General features: G+C 35.6%; 1 protein-coding gene across 4 annotated transcripts in view; it reads right to left on the bottom strand.

Moving 5' to 3' along the window:
- LOC149080791 (neuronal acetylcholine receptor subunit alpha-7-like) overlaps nt 1-20,096 on the bottom strand; it is a 265,283-nt gene that overhangs the window by 169,393 nt on the left and 75,794 nt on the right. The window lies entirely within an intron of this gene.

Raw genomic sequence — 20,096 nt, 5'->3', positions numbered from 1 at the left:
TTGATGAGAATAAAGTCCGGATATTGATGAGAATAAAGTCCGGATATTGATGAGAAAAAAGATTAAACATTGATGAGAAACAGATTAAACATTGATGAGAAAAAAAATTAAACATTGATGAGAAAAAAGATTAAACATTGATGAGAAAAAAAATTAAACATTGATGAGAAAAAAAATTAAACATTGATGAGAAAAAAGATTAAACATTTATGAGAAAGTCCGGATATTGATGAGAATAAAGTCCGGATATTGATGAGAATAAAGTCCGGATATTGATGAGAATAAAGTCCGGATATTGATGAGAAAAAAGATTAAACATTAATGAGAAAAAAGATTAAACATTGATGAGAAAAAAAATTAAACATTGATGAGAAAAAAAATTAAACATTGATGAGAAAAAAAATTAAACATTGATGAGAATAAAGTCCGGATATTGATGAGAATAAAGTCCGGATATTGATGAGAATAAAGTCCGGATATTGATGAGAATAAAGTCCGGATATTGATGAGAATAAAGTCCGGATATTGATGAGAAAAAAGATTAAACATTGATTAGAAAAAAGATTAAACATTGATGAGAAAAAAAATTAAACATTGATGAGAAAAAAGATTAAACATTGATGAGAAAAAAGATTAAATATTGATGAGAAAAAAGATTAAACATTGATGAGAAAAAAAATTAAACATTGATGAGAAAAAAGATTAAACATTGATGAGAATAAAGTCCGGATATTGATGAGAAAAAAGATTAAACATTGATGAGAAAAAAAATTAAACATTGATGAGAATAAAGTCCGGATATTGATGAGAATAAAGTCCGGATATTGATGAGAATAAAGTCCGGATATTGATGAGAATAAAGTCCGGATATTGATGAGAATAAAGTCCGGATATTGATGAGAAAAAAGATTAAACATTGATTAGAAAAAAGATTAAACATTGATGAGAAAAAAAATTAAACATTGATGAGAAAAAAGATTAAACATTGATGAGAAAAAAGATTAAACATTGATGAGAAAAAAATGAAACATTGATGAGAAAAAAAATTAAACATTGTTGAGAATAAAGTCCGGATATTGATGAGAATAAAGTCCGGATATTGATGAGAATAAAGTCCGGATATTAATGAGAATAAAGTCCGGATATTGATGAGAAAAAAGATTAAACATTGATGAGAAAAAAGATTAAACATTGATGAGAAAAAAAATTAAACATTGATGAGAAAAAAAATTAAACATTGATGAGAAAAAAAATTAAATATTGATGAGAATAAAGTCCGGATATTGATGAGAATAAAGTCCGGATATTGATGAGAATAAAGTCCGGATATTGATGAGAATAAAGTCCGGATATTGATGAGAAAAAAGATTAAACATTGATTAGAAAAAAGATTAAACATTGATGAGAAAAAAAATTAAACATTGATGAGAAAAAAAATTAAACATTGATGAGAAAAAAAATTAAACATTGATGAGAATAAAGTCCGGATATTGATGAGAATAAAGTCCGGATATTGATGAGAATAAAGTCCGGATATTGATGAGAATAAAGTCCGGATATTGATGAGAAAAAAGATTAAACATTGATTAGAAAAAAGATTAAACATTGATGAGAAAAAAAATTAAACATTGATGAGAAAAAAGATTAAACATTGATGAGAAAAAAGATTAAATATTGATGAGAAAAAAGATTAAACATTGATGAGAAAAAAAATTAAACATTGATGAGAAAAAAGATTAAACATTGATGAGAATAAAGTCCGGATATTGATGAGAAAAAAGATTAAACATTGATGAGAAAAAAAATTAAACATTGATGAGAATAAAGTCCGGATATTGATGAGAATAAAGTCCGGATATTGATGAGAATAAAGTCCGGATATTGATGAGAATAAAGTCCGGATATTGATGAGAATAAAGTCCGGATATTGATGAGAATAAAGTCCGGATATTGATGAGAAAAAAGATTAAACATTGATTAGAAAAAAGATTAAACATTGATGAGAAAAAAAATTAAACATTGATGAGAAAAAAGATTAAACATTGATGAGAAAAAAGATTAAACATTGATGAGAAAAAAGATTAAACATTGATGAGAAAAAAATGAAACATTGATGAGAAAAAAAATGAAACATTGTTGAGAATAAAGTCCGGATATTGATGAGAATAAAGTCCGGATATTGATGAGAATAAAGTCCGGATATTAATGAGAATAAAGTCCGGATATTGATGAGAAAAAAGATTAAACATTGATGAGAAAAAAGATTAAACATTGATGAGAAAAAAAATTAAACATTGATGAGAAAAAAAATTAAACATTGATGAGAAAAAAAATTAAATATTGATGAGAATAAAGTCCGGATATTGATGAGAATAAAGTCCGGATATTGATGAGAATAAAGTCCGGATATTGATGAGAATAAAGTCCGGATATTGATGAGAAAAAAGATTAAACATTGATTAGAAAAAAGATTAAACATTGATGAGAAAAAAAATTAAACATTGATGAGAAAAAAGATTAAACATTGATGAGAAAAAAGATTAAATATTGATGAGAAAGTCCGGATATTGATGAGAATAAAGTTCGGATATTGATGAGAAAAAAGATTAAACATTGATGAGAAAAAAAATTAAACATTGATGAGAAAAAAAATTAAACATTGATGAGAAAAAAAATTAAACATTGATGAGAATAAAGTCCGGATATTGATGAGAATAAAGTCCGGATATTGATGAGAATAAAGTCCGGATATTGATGAGAATAAAGTCCGGATATTGATGAGAAAAAAGATTAAACATTGATTAGAAAAAAGATTAAACACTGATGAGAAAAAAAATTAAACATTGATGAGAAAAAAGATTAAACATTGATGAGAAAAAAGATTAAACATTGATGAGAAAAAAAATTAAACATTGATGAGAAAAAAGATTAAACATCGATGAGAAAGTCCGGATATTGATGAGAATAAAGTCCGGATATTGATGAGAATAAAGTCCGGATATTGATGAGAAAAAAGATTAAACATTGATGAGAAAAAAAATTAAACATTGATGAGAAAAAAGATTAAACATTGATGAGAAAAAAAATTAAACATTGATGAGAAAAAAGATTAAACATTGATGAGAAAAAAAATTAAACATTGATGAGAATAAAGTCCGGATATTGATGAGAATAAAGTCCGGATATTGATGAGAATAAAGTCCGGATATTGATGAGAATAAAGTCCGGATATTGATGAGAAAAAAGATTAAACATTGATTAGAAAAAAGATTAAACACTGATGAGAAAAAAAATTAAACATTGATGAGAATAAAGTCCGGATATTGATGAGAATAAAGTCCGGATATTGATGAGAATAAAGTCCGGATATTGATGAGAAAAAAGATTAAACATTGATTAGAAAAAAGATTAAACACTGATGAGAAAAAAAATTAAACATTGATGAGAAAAAAGATTAAACATTGATGAGAAAAAAGATTAAACATTGATGAGAAAAAAGATTAAACATTGATGAGAAAAAAGATTAAACATCGATGAGAAAGTCCGGATATTGATGGGAATAAAGTCCGGATATTGATGAGAATAAAGTCCGGATATTGATGAGAATAAAGTCCGGATATTGATGAGAATAAAGTCCGGATATTGATGAGAAAAAAGATTAAACATTGATGAGAAAAAAGATTAAACATTGATGAGAAAAAAAATTAAACATTGATGAGAAAAAAGATTAAACATTGATGAGAAAAAAAATTAAACATTGATGAGAAAAAAGATTAAACATTGATGAGAAAAAAAATTAAACATTGATGAGAAAAAAGATTAAACATTGATGAGAAAAAAAATTAAACATTGATGAGAATAAAGTCCGGATATTGATGAGAATAAAGTCCGGATATTGATGAGAATAAAGTCTGGATATTGATGAGAAAAAAGATTAAACATTGATGAGAATAAAGTCCGGATATTGAATAAAGATATGGAATAAAAAGAGTTAATAATGTGTGTGATGAGAGTAAAGACCGAATATTGGAAGAAAATAAAGATTCAATGTCGATGAGAAAAAAAAAGTTTTTACCGATGTGAAGGAGAGATAATGATTTTTGAATATAAGGACTTTTAAGAATAATAACTTTTAATGATGAGAATAAATATTTTTTCTAACACGAGAATAAATACTGAATTAATGGTGCGTATTAAGACTTCAAAAATCAAACTTCCCAGTGGAATATTGAAATACGAACACCACCACAGACTGAGCTAAATCGCCATTTCATTTCCAACACAGCTTATTTAAAACTGAGTTCTAATCCATTCTTTATAACAACCCAAACAATTCCGCTGAAGGCATTCAAACCTTTCACTTTAATTGAAGACGCGCACCGAAGGATCATTTGCGAGCTGAAAAGTCTTCAAAGATGATGGCTGTTTCCAAAATGAAAGGTTATGGAAGGAGGTTAGGGCACACTACAAAACTTCATAACTTGATAAAATGGAAGTTAGCGCGGCACCAGTAAAACCCTCGTGCTCGCTAACACAAGCATGCATGCATGCATGCATGCATGCATAAAACTCCAGCATGTTTTAGTAATAATAATAATAACGACGACGACACCATACCGCATGCTTATCAGAGAGTAATTAAGCACCGCTGCTAATTTAGAGGCAGCGGCAACAGTTTTAATTCACGAGCTGTTTCTCGCTCTCTCTCCCTCGCTCGACATCTTGACTGATTTCATGACCCCAAACAACTAACTTTGGCCTGTGGTTGCGCGGTTTAGAAGATAATATGCGCTCTCGAGGTTGGTTTTTATCCTTGGGAAAACTCTCTTGGGAGTGTCGGCGATGTAAGCGGGATCTAATTTGAGGTTTAAGAAAATACTGAGGTGATAGCGGTTTTCTGTTTACAGGATAATTATGTTATGTACAAATAGTTTGTGTTCCTTTTACGTAACTTGTACTTTTGGTTAATTTAAACCGACGAGAACTTCCATTTAATGTTTGGCACATTCCAGAACTAGAGAGTTTGTATGGCATGCTTTTTTTTTTTTTACAGTGGAGTAAGGGAATTCATGTTTACGAAATCATCCAACAGACTCGGATTCTCCATTCTCCGCTTACCAACAGAAATGAGTCTTTGAAATACAGTGCTAGAGGTATCCGAAATTTTCGTTTTCCTCTCAAATTTCGTTTTTGTGCAATTTTCTTCCCTGATGATGATGATGATGATTGTAAATTTTGTTTTGTGAATTTGTTTTCTACAATTATGAACGAACGATTTCGTTTTCGTGAATTTTTTTTTTCCGAAATTTTGATCGTGAATTTTTTTTTTTTCCGAAATTTTGATCGTGAATTTTGTGTTTCTGTTATACTCATATTGTGCTTGGCAAGTTTTGTTCTCCAGAAATTTTCTTCTCAAATTGTTCAAGATAGCACGGCACAAACATACTGCAGAAGTAGTGTTGCTAAGTGTATCGTCCCAGGGGATCGGAGGCTTGTCAATGTTCCGATATTTAACAAGGGTAGTAGAGAAACTGTGTCCAATAACCGTCCAGTGAGATCCACGAGCTCCTTCTTGAAAACTTTGGAAATTAGTACCAAAAGGCAACTGGTGAAATGGATAGACGAGAATAACGTATTATCGGAAAACCAGCATGGATTCAGGAAGGGGAAGGCACGCGTAACCAATTTCCTTTGTTTGTATGATCACGTGACAAAGGTTTTGAGAAATTGCAAAAATACCGATGTAGTTTATCTTGATTTCCAGAAAGTATTCGATCGGATCCGACGTGAGAAACTCTTGAAGCGTTCACACGAGCTTGGGATTGGGCGGGGGGGGGGGGGGAGAACTTCTTGAATCGGATAAAATCGTGGTTAAGGCCCCTTTCACACGGAGCGGATGCGGGTCCGGAAGAAGTTTTAACAATTGGAATATACTGCGCCTTTCAGACGAGCCGAAAAATCTCCGCACCTAGGAAATGTTCATGCGGGTCCGGACGTCGTCCGCATGTGTCAAAACCTAAGTGCGGGCTCCGCATCCGCACATAGAAGTTTTGACTATAGGTTTATTCGGAGCTATTCACACGATGCGGATGCGGAGCGAATTCGTCCGCATCTTTGGCTACTTTTTGAAGGTGATTTTTCACGGAATTTTTTTTAATTATTTGCCATAAATACCCTTAAAAACACCATATGATGGTCCCTGCTCATTAATATAATGTACCTACATACGTCTATCCCTCCGTTTCCTTCTGAGATGGAGATATAGCAACTTCAACTGCCTTTTGTCCATATTTCACAATTTTATACAATAAAACCTGCCAACAACAGCCACTGACGGGACCAAAATTATAAGCCATTCTGTTCATTACGAATATTTAATTGACTACATACTTTAATAACTTTCAAATTTAATTTAAAAATTTTAATTTTTTTTCTTTTAAAATTTTTAAAATTATTTAAAAAATATAAATATCTGAAATATTATTTTAAATATTTATTATTATTTTAAATATGTATTATTTTTTTAAATTTTTAATCTTTTAATTTTTTCAAACTTAAAAAAAATTCTTTTAATAAACAGTGTTATCCACGTACGATGTTCACTCAGGGCCGGTTTAAGACGTTTGAAGACCCTAGCACTTGAATATTATTGGGGGTTCCCCCGATACCTACAAGTTTATTTTACTCGATATTCAGTCTATAAACTTAAAAAAATGAAATTTTATATTTCAGAAGTGAGACTAATCTAAGGATGGGATTTCACTCTAAAAGGTTTATGAAAGTTATTTTATAAAACTTGAAAAATGTAACCAATAAACACATCTGTTACATTCGAGAGAGCATTTTTCAAGTTTTATAAACGAACTTTTATAGTGTAATCCCGGCCTAAGATAGAATTTTGATGTGAATATTTCTAAGCACAGGCATTTTGAAAGTCTCTACCCCTCCCCTTTTTTACTACTTGCAAATTATTTGATATCTCCTGAATTTTTTTTTTCTTTTTTTTTTGGAACATCGAGTTTTGGATGTTTTTGGAATTTTTCTTCCCTATTTTTCCGAAAAGACGGATCTTTTTTTTTCATATTTTGAAAATATTTGAAGACATTTTCTCCCATCGACTACTTGTGAGGATCGGAATGAAGACATCTTTATTCCCATATTCTACGTGGCTCTAGATTAAACCACCAAAGAATGGTAGACTGCCAATGGTAGGCCCTAGGCTGCCTATGGGCGCTGAATCAGGGGTGAAGGAGAAAAATAATTACAAAAATTGCGAAAAAACAGTTTTTATGCACGAATTTCGAACTAAAGATGCGGGCGATTCGTCCGTATCTTCAGCGCTCGTTTGAAAGGGTATGCGGACCCGCGTCCGCATCCGCACCGTGTGAAAGGGGCCTAAGAGATAGGCCACAACGGGTTATGGTGAACGGGGAATATTCTGATTGGACAGGTGTCAAAATTGGTGCCTCGCAAAGAGGTGTCCTTGGGCTTATAATTTCCACTTTTTATCGATAATCTCGATCAAAGTGTCGATGGAATTGTTAACAAACTCGCAAATGGCCTGAAGCTGATGGGGGGTAGTCGGAAAACCATGCGATAGGGGAGATACTCCAGACTAACTTGAATACGATAGCATCACATTAGCTAATGAATGGGGGAATGACCTTTAGTGCTGATAAATGCATGGTCGCTCATTTCGATTCGAGCAGCCGACGTTTCACTTACGAGTAGAACAATATTCTTATCGCGGTTGTAACTGGGGTCACCGATTTGAAAATTCTCATTGACGAAAGGCTTAGGTTTTCTGAGCATTGTTCAACGCTGGTCGAAAAAAACCAATTAGAATGCTCGGGGTTTAATTTTTAAAAATTATCTTTGCTGTCTTCTTAAGTCATCCTTCCGCTTTTCCGAAATTTGACTCGTCCTGGTCTGGAGTATGCCGTAAGCTTTCAAAGACTGTACCTACACAAGGGTATAGACTTGGTTGAGGGGTTGCAGAGAAGAGTCACCTGTTCTTTTGCTGTCACACAATATGCTTGGGCTACAAAAAGAGTCTTGATTCCATGAATATGTTTACATTCTCTTCTCTCAAGTGTGTGCCCTATAAAATTTGTTTTTGCGAAAGTGTTTTTTCGAAATGTGGATGATAAATTTCTTTTTAGTTTAATTTTCTTTTCAAATTCTGCTTCATAGAGAATTCGTATCTCTCTTCAATTTTTCTTCACAATATATGCTTGATGGGCTTTGCTTCTACATTCTGCTCGAGAGAAGACTCGTTTCCATACTTTGATGATATTCATTTCACATTGTTTCACTAAAATATATCTGCAGGCATAGAAACTCGCGTATCATAAATATTCACTCTTAACATATTCGCTGCATACATTTTCCTTGTGATGAATATATTTCACACATTTAAAATATTGTCTTCTATAGAATTCGTCTGATATAAGTGCTGTGATTTTGATGTATAGTAACTACATCAACTGAAAAAGTATATCTTTCCGTATAAATATCTCTACGTATCATGCTCTGCGAAAGTTCAGTCTTAATTCGAGATTTAAATACTAACATCCATGTACTGTAATCTCGGTATCCGGATTATTTGCAGTGGAAAAACCTTAATATCACGCTCATCATTAAACTGGAGTTTTTAAAAACTTGCTATAAAAAATAATTGCGAATCCTGATGAACATATAACAAATTTTACATTCACAGAAACTAGATAATTATAAATAATCTCGAGTCTTTAAACATCCCACAAATCTGAATAATTCAAAAATTATGTGATTATTAATTCAATAGTAATTATAAATTTACTCGAGAAATCACGAAACACCGACACATAAGAGCGTAAAACGAAACATCAGCAGTATTGATTAGCCAATGTACTAGTGTATATACACACAAATACTCACCCCCCCCCCCCACCCCGATATCGCCATTCCCCCAATTCCTATACACACGCATCAATTCACAAACTCTCGACTTCCATCTGGCATTGCTATCAAAATCCAAAAATTAATTAATTTGAATTAGCATATTTATGGTACCTTATTAATATTTACAGACCAATCGAGTTTGATGTCAAGATCTGAATGAAAGAATATGGGAAAAGGAGGGGGGGGGGAGGTGAAATTATCGATATATAATATAATGATAACATGTACTTCTCTTTGCAAAATCGCTGCTCCATGATTTCTCCAGCCGTAATTTATTCCTTGTCGAAATTTATTGAATTTTATGGTTGTCTCGCAATTGATAGCCGCATTGTATTGATCAGCGGCGTGAAGGCGTTTATGCAAATTTTCTTTCTCCGTGGAGAGGGGATCCGTATTCGTTTCCACTTGGCCGTGTAATGAGAACTGAAGTGAGGTGTTAATTAGTTTCGGTATATATTATATTATCGCGAACAGCTCTTACAATTGATCATTAGCTTCGTTATTGATACTCCGCTATTCTTATCACGCTCCGATAGCGTTTCTCTCTCTCTCTAGTGTTGCATCCTATTGAAGGTTACGGAAGTACTTATCATTACTGTTATTGATATTATGGAGTATGCCGGCTAAATACCTTACATGCACATCGCTTTTGAGGAACCAATTATTGTTTCGAGATTTTGGTCGTGATTAGTAGCATTAAGTTGTCTGGTTAGTGAGAAGAGGATGCTTGTTTTTTCCGAGTTGGAATCGAACTTTGTTTGGACTTGTATGGTGTGATTTGGATCTTTGCAAGGATTGAGGAGTATTAAAATGCAAGAAAGTTGGAAGTTTTTGGTGGTAGAGATACACTGAATATATGAGATAAAAATTATGTGAGGTTTTCAGTCTTCCATTAAATGTTTTAGACTGACGAAGGGCAACGGAATTTTGTGTACGTACGTAGTTTGGGAGGAGCATGCAGATTTCTAGAAAAAAAAAACAATAACTATAGAGAAATTTCGGCTTAGTTTAATGAGTAAAATGTGAAACTTTGACTATCGAAGAAAATTAGAGATTTAGACTCGAGCAAAAGTTTAGTTTATAAAGTGAGATTAGCTTATCGAGCAAAATGAGGGACTTTTGATCTTTTATGACCAAAATTTGTAATTTTGACTCTGTTTACATACTAATACGAGCAACTTTTACTAGGTTTATATCGATCAAAATGAGAGATTTAGACTGTTTGGTGAGTGAAATGAGAAATTTCGACTGTGTTTATATCGACATAAATTTATTTGAAAATTTGTGGCACTATTTATCGAGCAAATGAGAAATTTTGACTATGTTCATCGCTCAAAATGAGAGATTCAAACCATTTGTTGAGGAAAATGAGAGTTTAACGGCTATATATTCACCGACACAGTTTAAACTACAGTCGTAAGTGAAAGGAGGTGAGATCGAAACGGGTTGGTTAAATTCAGGATTTTAACCAATCCGTGTCGATCTCTAACCCTTCAACCTGCGATTGTAGTTTAAACTGCCGGTAAAAACGGCTGTTTATCGACCAAAATTAGAAATTTTCACCATGTTTATTGAGAAAAATGCAAATTTCTGACTTAGTTTAGCGATAAAAATGAGAAATTTTCACCATTTTTATCGAGCAGAATGAGGCATTTTGACTGCTGTTTACCGATGCAAATGTTCTAATCTACATATTTGCGATCTAAACTAGTCCCGTGAAAGTTTTTGTCAGTTCATCCGGGTATTCTAGTTTGTTACAGCAAGTTCATGGATCTAAAACAGCAGCAAAAACGATGTCACTAAACAGGGGCGTAATTTAACCTAATTTTTTTGGGGTGCACGCACTGGTGGATTGCAGAGATGAGTATATAAACATATGTTACTCTCAAAGCTCGAAGTTGGCCCCTTCGCGAAATGACCAGCCCAGATGATCTGGCCAATGTCCGAAATTCGGGTTTTCGCCGGGCTTTGGACTACCTTTATATGCCGATGCTATACATCCCTAGATATGTATCGCTAAGATATCGATATTCAGTTTCCTTTGGTCTTGGGTTGCCATAGCTAACCATAATTATTATGGGTAGTTATGGCTACTTATATAAATGGCCATAATTATCACAAAAATGATACGCCAACGTGGCAATAACCCGAATCATAGAGGTCGATATAGGGATGTACTGGGATCGATATAAGATCGATAAGAAAGTTCAAATTCCGGGCATTGGCCGGGTCCACTGGGCTGGTAAACTTAGGGCTTTGACTGTAACATATATATATTCTTTCTTTCCAGAAATACTTTGATACATTAACCTCTAGAGACAATGATTTTAAATTGAATATAACATGTCATTTCAAGATGTTTTCTCTTTATATTTTTGGACACTTCCGTGTGGGGGGTGGCTCTTATCCCCCCCCCGTCTCTACATGCGCCTTTGTCTTCATTCATGGAGAATAATGCAATAATACGCTATCACCCGATGTCGGTTTACGGCATGTGTTTCTCCGACAGCGGAATAATTAGTATTTGATAACGGGATGCCCACCGAGGTCACACGTTCGATGTTAAATTTAATCCATAAAATCCTTGTGACTTTTGACTGCGGACATTTTTCAAAAGTATCGAGGACACCGTCCCGATATCGCGAATTTGAGAGATCGCATAACTTTAAAGGTGAGCAAATAAATTGCGTTATATGTCGTGAGGAAGCCGCGGAGAATGTTGATCAAGACGTGCGGTTTTCGGAATAATCAAGGATGGTGTTCACATAATTGACCCTGTCATGTTAGTAAATGTTTCTTAATCACCTCTTAATCTGGGGTGTAAACAGGATCGACCTTTGAATGGTGCACAAAAAGCTTGCGGGGGACATAAAAATTGTCTGTCCGAGAAATTTTGAGTTAACACCCTTCAGGAAGCAAGGAAATGAATAGAAATTGGTTGAAGTACAGTAATACAAAGTATTTTTTGATATTTTAATTTTTTTAACCGAAATATTGAACTTTTTTTCTAAATTTTTGGTCAGCTTACAGGGGTCACGCGGGCCCCTATATGTATATAAATATACATATTTATTGTCATAAATCATTGTGTCAGATCTTTTATCGTGGAACCCCAATTCAACTGAGGTCACCGCATGTCCCTACGGGAGGGGGGGGGGGAAAGCTGGCAGAGCTCTAGCACGGGGCCTGAGTTTATTCTCATAACTTTTATTTCACACTATAAGTCCTTGATGGGGGGGGGGGGGGTATGCAGAGTCTTACCCAAGAACTCAGTCAAATAAGCAACTAGTATAACAAAAAAAATAGTAAAAAGAGGTGTAGAGAAAGTCACAAGACCAGATATCAACTGAGAACTGAAAGACCAACATACCAACAAAATCACTCAAAACATAGAGGGAAGGCGGATGGGGGGGGGAGGGGCAAGGTCAGTCACAGAAAAAAAGGATTGCTGCATGTAAACATCGGAATGTGAAATTTGATACTTTTCCTTCCTTTTGAGACACACCAGAGAGAGGGAAAAAGCAATAAATTGTTTTTTCGGAATGCCACTCCTCTGCATTGCACTTTAGAATAGTCAGTAGTGGCCAATGTTCCCAATTGGGAACAATCGTAGGAAAAGTTCCCTGGAATTCGAACTTTTTTTTTTGTCTCAATGAGCATTTCTTATCATTCTTGGCAATATTCTAGAATTTAAAAAAAATTGAGATGCATGTACGTTTACAAAAACTATTTTAATAATTAAAACATAAACTTAGAGATATTTTGCTTTGAAAATGGGTGATTTTAGAATAATAAATTGACATGATAAAAACTGAACCGAATATTTTTTGTCTTTTCTAAATTAAGTTCAGAACCTTATATGTTCAGGGAAAAAAACATCAGCTATTTTCGTGAAAGAAAAATATTTTTTTTGAATTAATCAAAAGTATGTTCCCAATTGGGAACATTGGCCGTTAGAAGGTTAATAGAGCGAAAATTCAGTGCATACTGTGTGGTAGTCCCCACACGGGCACATTTACTCGTTGTCCGGAACGTCCTCAACCGAAGGGGGATAACTCAAGGACATTTCTTCCGAAAGTCTCTCCGGACTTACAAGAGGCTAACGTAGCTCTTAACGTAGGCCGCTGTGGTGGTCATAGTGACGGACTCGCATCGCGAGGATCCGTGTTCGAGCGTCACAGTGGTGGTCGGCTGAAGTTGGTTTTCTGTGGTTCCCAACTTCAAATCACGAATGCGAGCCGATCTCCCCTTCAAAAAGCCTAGCCGCAGAGAGCAACAAGCCTACAACGTTACAAATATTCAATCATTACACTTCACTCACAATTTGAAGTATATGAGGCAGCACTGAAATATCAGACACAACACTAGCTACACACTCAGACTGTTAGGTGCACTCACTTTGTTCCAGACTCTGCCACGAAGCTGGGCTGGAAGAGATCTCGGCAACGGGATAAGTCCGGTGGCGGAGACCCTGGAGTTCATCCATTCAGCTCTTAACGTAAACGTTGAAGAAAATTTCACGGATATTCTTACATTCAGGATTTCTACCAACAGAGTAACTACGTCTACACAAGTAATTTCATCTCAGCCCATTACAGCCTGGGAAACGAATTATTCCCACGACAATGACCAAGATACACTAGTTGAGAATGTTAGAGAAGGACTACATATACAATACTGGGCAGAGGAAAAGTACAGCTCTCCGAGCATGAATTATTAAACGAACTGAATAGACTCAACTGGAAGCCGAAATAATCAAACGTCCTGAATTCCAAAATAGTGATATGGGAAGGAAATATATAACGCAGTCACTGGAGAAATTCATGAACACCAGATGTAATCAGTAGAGACCGAAATTGTTCAAGATGGATTTACCAACTCAGGTGAGGTTCAACTGTTGAAACCCTCTCTAATTACTGACAATACGGAGATATGTGGTGACACGTATATAATTGAAGAAGAAATAGGAACATCAACACCAAAACCCAAAATTATAGTTCGTCCAGTGAATCATGTAAATAATACATTGCCTATGGATAACTTGGTGAACACTTTGACACCAGTTCTAGGCAGCATGAGTATCCCTGAAGAGAAAATTAATAATATTATGCAACTTTTGATTGTCATTCTTCAAGCAACGCCCAATAATTAACACCACCAGATTAGGAAGGTGCAAGCCACTCCAAATTCTAGTTTCGAATGCCACTAGTTTGAAACCTGATTTCCAAGAATTTAGGAAATTAGAAATCAACCTACAAATTAACATAGCTCTGATTTGTGAAACTTGAATGAAGCCTTCCAATTCTGCAAAAAAATTTAATTATAAATGTGTCCGTAGAGATTCCACGGAAATGGAAGTTGAAGTCGCCGTTTCTGCCCACAGACATTCCTTTTTTCTGGAAATGGACTCCTCCAACATCCACTGAGATGGAGGCTGAAGCTATAACTGTTTACATAAGCCAGTGTTTCCCAACCTTTTGAAGTTCGCAGCACCCTTGGGAATAATGTCAAAATTTGGGGCACCCTTCCTTGAATACAGAGTTTACTACAACAAAAATCACTGAAAATACATCAATAGAGTTTTGTTCGATTAATCATTAATGTAAAACTTTTGATTGATGTTTAGAGATATGAAACTTGATACCGCATCAGGCCGTACGGTTTCCAACGATACAACCATATCGTCCTCAAGGCCTTGCAGTGTATTTATTGGTTTGTATGACGAGAAATGTAAAAACTATTGTCTCCATAAAATCAGAAGAGGCTTGCTCGCATGTAATGATATGATGTTGAAAATGGTGAAAGCGCGTTAATTGCTTTCTTTATTCGATTAGGATACTCCTCTCTCAATCCAAGTCAAACAAACGCCACCGACGTCTCACTCTTGGTGAACTTAACTTCCACCTTTGAGTGTGGAATCAGCGCAAAGATCAATAAATTCGTCTGGTTCGGCAAGCAGTGAAATCTATTTTCTCTGCACTGTCTGCGAAATCAAATGGTGAGACAACCCAGTCGAGATTCTCAGTGGAAAGAGATGGAAATCTATTGCATCTTGCAATCTTGATAAGTGTTGAAAAATGAAGTCTTGTACGAATTGAAGTCGTGAATGAATGCGTGATGTACTTGAGTTTGCAATTTCTAAAAACGTTCCATATAACATTCAACTAGGTTCAATGCCAGTGCTAAATTCTACTCATAATCCACTAAACTTCACCATCGATATTTTAAGACCCAAAGGCATTCCTTATAAATTAGTAACTAACTGGTCTAAATACCGTGAAATTAGCGCACCAACCTCTCGATGGGTATAAAAAACACAACCCTACCGTTCGGAATCGGCAATAAATTGTAGGTCCCGGTCTAATTATCCCTCGTGTGCAGAAAATGACCGTGGGTGCTAGCTACATCAATGATCTCAAATGAATCTCTGATATCGGTTTCAAAATTAAAGACGCAATTGATAGATCGACAAGGAAAATTCTTGCAACGTACAAAAAAAATTGGCATCTCCCACAAAAATCGATGGCAGCAATACACATAACAAGCATTGCCCAGAAACAAACTCCATTCTGATTTCACAACACGTATACGCACATTTCGGCATGTAGCGTTTCGTTAGGAATTCCGTAGAGAAATGTAAACAGGCGTATATATGGATATATAAGTAGTGCTATTATGGGGACATTGTAGGGACACATATTGGGAGCCTTTACAAACATGTTTCACTAGACATTCACCAAGGAAACAAATCAAGTAATTAGGAATACCTGCTGTATTGAATTGCTAAACAGAGTGAAGAGATCTGTTCGTTTTTTTTAAATATCTGCATTCTTATTTAGAATAAAAAACTTGAGGAAGATGTTCCTTATCCCGCACTTCCTTCTGGAAATATCCCATGGCAATGAAAACACCGAATCCTTCAAACTCTTTTCAGGAGGAAGAAAAAGAACTTTTTCCTCTCGGATATATTTTTTTCAGCCCCAAGGAAAAAAATCCCACGCTCCACCAGAAGTTCGCCTTTAAAATTCGCGAAACAACACTGAATTTTCCGTCCAACTGCCAACACACAACAAAATCAACGGCGAATATATGTACCCGGACATAGAGTCACTATGAATAAAGGTTTAGAGAGGTTCTGTTGTCTATCTTGCTTTTATGAAAAAAAATTCAAAGTATGTCGCGAGATTTTTGTTTCCCTGTCACGGTTTTCCTCCTGGAAACATGGATCCAGAAAACAAAATTGTTTTAAGCATTGAAGGATTATTTTTGTGTATGATTCAGAAAGGATATTTTGGAGGAATCTACAGGATGATTCTAAATTCATGGGACAAACATTAACAATGCAATACGGAACACCCTAAAAAGAAGCATTTTTGTACCAAACATCTTTAAGAAAGTCACCGTGTCGTGCGAGAGTACGCGGCAACCGACAAAATGTTTGTCTGCGTCTGCGCAGCCACGATACGATAGATACGAATGCGTTCATTGGTTTCATGTTTGAAGAATGTCTGACATGACACGGCGAGTGTCTGTAGATGTGAATCCACCCTTAAACGAAATTAAAATATAGTCTGTTCAAGAATTATTGCTTTGATTTGCACCTTTTATAAAACGGAAATCTGCCTAAAACGGTCTCTAGACGTTCCATTTCACACAGGAAAATATAATACACTGCATTATATTTTCCGGCGTATTTGCCGCGGTATGTGCTGTTGATACCTACCTCCAGTAGTTCAGAATTTCACACTTGCTCTGCGTGTAATCCTAGTCATTTCCAGCAATTTCAATCTTACATAACACAAATATTCAGGCATCTGCCATTTTCACGTTAGAAACAGATGGCAGCACAAGTAGAGTACGAAACACTCTCAATTCCGACAACATAAATTCGACTAGGGCCACGCCGAATCGAAACACACAATCCTGTCCGACATGCATCGATTCGTTACAATTTCCACAGAGGAAAGCGTACGAGATTCATGTGTGGTTCCGCAGTAGTATTACTCTTTTAATCTGCATCTGCGAGCGAATTCGCGATAAACGAAACAGATGAATCCCATTCAGGTAGAGCAATTTCATCAGTAATTCCTCATGAACCAACAAGAAGTCGTTTGAAAGTCAAAGGATTAGAAGATATTCTACTGGCATTAAGTTGTTCAACGGCGATTCTTTTTCCCGTGTATGTGGTATGAAAAGTGCCATCTGTAAGCAACATCCGGAACTAAGTTTCTTTCTTGAGATGAATTCACTGAACAAAGTTTTATGCTTGAAAATACTTAATTGCAAGATACAATGCTTTTAAAATTATTTGAAATAGCTTTCTATGAGTAATATCACTCTAAAAAAATTATATTCATCATTTACTATTTATAAAAGATATATATTTATATAGATAAAATGCTTTGTAAAAATATGCTGAAACTGTGTAGGGTAGCTTCTCAACTCTTTCGTGCTAAATCTCTTTTTTTGAAAGGGATGGAAGGAAAAATAATACCATAACATGACTGGTTATTCAAGAAAAATGGAATAAAATTTTCCAAAACATGAGTCATACCTAGGCTGACAATATTTCCTTGAGGAAAATACGGGAAACTCAGCTTCGAAATACGGGGCATTGCCAATTATCGCCAAAACTGATGCCAAAAGGTAACCAAAGTCGCCAGCTCTAGTTAAAATTAGATAAGTCGCCAATCGCGGGAAGCAAGCACCACTTCAAATTTCAGTAAATTAGAAAGAAAAGGAAAATAATGTTTGAGATGAATATTCTTGTTTGTAGTCGTAATTATCATAATGCAATTCTTCAGTTGGAAAGATAATTTTAATCGTTGATTTGAAGAATAAATAGTCAAGTTGGCTTCGTTGAAAATACGTGAAAGACCGGGAAATTTTTGCAAAAAAGTCGGGACGACCAAAAAAAACAGAAAAAACCGGGACTGTCCCGGGAAATACGCAACGTATGGTCACACTAGTCATACCGACATTTTCACAACTCAATTTTTTTTTTAACTTGCAGAAATGTGTCACGCAAAATTCGTAGCGGAAACGTTTCTTCTTCGGTAAACGATCGTAATTCGTTTCCAATTCAGTAAAGATGTAAAATGTAATCAATACTCAAAATATTTTGCGGCTTGATTGCCTCGTGTTATTAGTCTGTTGCGCTCAGATTTGTCGCTGTCGTGAGAATGACAATCACCAGCTTTAGTAGAGACTGCCACATGTTCTATTGAAGCTGTTGTAGGCCAAATCTCAGGAAAAACTATCAAAAAGTTTAATCAAGTGCCAAGCTAACATATGCGTATCGTCATTCCGGTTGAAATCAAGGGTGCGGTAGCCCGGGCCGATAATGTACTAGCCTAAAGTATCAAAGGATAATTAGTGTCGCAAACTCGATACCCGATTCATCTTTGCCAGATAACTTTCCTGGCACAGGGGGTACAACAGAAATGGCAACATGACTACGGGAAAAGATTGCTACCGCAAGGAGTCACACACCTAGGGGGTGAACACCAATCTCTCGGTGAGTATAAAAAACAAAGGCTGCCGTTCGGAATCGTCAATAAATTGTAGGTCCAATTAGCCCTCGTGTGCTGAAAATGAACGTGAGGAAGACACTTCCTCATCTATCAACGTAGATGTGACAAAAATTGTTCTTGAGCAGAATACGACGGGGGCTTTACTGAAGCAATTCGAAGACGTAAAAAAGCCCCCCCCCCCAACGTTCCTCAAATAGTACTTACTAAATGGGGGGATGATTGGATATCATATTTTAAGAAAATAAGAGAACTCTGTGAATTCATTCCTGTATCGAAACCCACCAATAAAAATATATTACTTAATGTTTTTTCAGTAAATGACCATCGTACTACAACCAAATTTCTTAATAGTCAGGGTATGGAGTACCACACCTATCAACTCGAGTAGTAAAGGGATTTTTCATCCATGACCTTTACCTCCGTTGCTAAGAATGACAATGAATAAAATATTTCGTATATGCTAAGAACATGATAATTCAGGAAAAGTCGAGAAATTTCAAAGCTTTTGGCTCATTCTTACTTGAAGTAAATCGGAAGAGAGCGCAGGATCACACAGACCCTGTCCGTCTGTCTAGTGTTGGAGTGCGTTCTGTAAATGTGTCGCGGGTGCTTCAAGTCATCTGTAAATGCGTCACTTACTTCGTTTTTGTAAAAAATTGTTCTGCTGTGTGTCACGGGACACATCGGATGATTTCGAGAGCTCATTTTACCCTGAGGGCCATGGGGTGAAAATGTATGTTGTAGAGCAGTGATTCCCAACGTGGGTGTTAACGTCCCCTGGGGGCGATGGAATGCTCCAGGGTGCGGTAGATGCTACGGGTATAACATGGGATCGAATGAGTTCGATTGCGTTGGGAGCTATAGGAGAAAAAAAAAATTCTGAAGAAGGGGGAGATGGGACATAAAAGGTTGGGAAACTATGTTGTAGAGTATAAATTTGCTTCAACAATCAGAGGTGTATTCATTTAGAGACCCGCTGATGTCTTTCGTCATTCCTACTTCAGCAAAGATGCGAGTTGTGGCAGAGAAATATTGGCAAGGGTCTCAAACGGTGAATGTTCCAGTTCATCCAGAAGACCCTCTGATCACGCTCACGAAAAAGGTTCCGATAGAAACGTATCGATACGCAAAACGCTATTTAAAAAAAACAGCAAAGCCTATTCTGACCATATTTTTTTGTTGATAAAATACGGGAAATCCAAATAAATGCAGGCAACTGCAAACTATCGCCAAAAAAAAGTTTCCCAAGGTCTACCGCTGTCTGATATACAGGGTGTCTTCTAAATCTTATATATCTATTTTATAATATAAAATCACAAACAAACTCGAAAAGGGCCTGTTGCTAAGCAACCGAGTGACGGAAGTGGGTGAAATTTTTGAGTGACGGAAATCTGTTACGGAAGTCGGTTTCGATTCATATATCGATATTCACATTCATATATCGTACATTCATATTCATATATTCATATATCGATATTGGGTCGATATTCACATATCGGGACCCATTTGACCCATCGGGACCATGTTATGTGCATGTACCAAGAGGCTCCTACATCCTACAGCAGAGCCCTTAGCCTGGAATTTAGATTTCGAGCCCCCAAACCAGCTTTTGAGGGGCCC

This window comes from Pholcus phalangioides, unplaced genomic scaffold (genome assembly GCF_987345545.1).
Source record: "Pholcus phalangioides strain wild (caught in Gottingen) unplaced genomic scaffold, Ppha-v1.0 ptg000010l_1, whole genome shotgun sequence".
NCBI classification, from domain to species: Eukaryota; Metazoa; Arthropoda; class Arachnida; order Araneae; family Pholcidae; genus Pholcus; species Pholcus phalangioides.
Note: the sequence above shows the minus strand (reverse complement) of the source record. Positions and strands in the feature narration are given on the sequence as shown.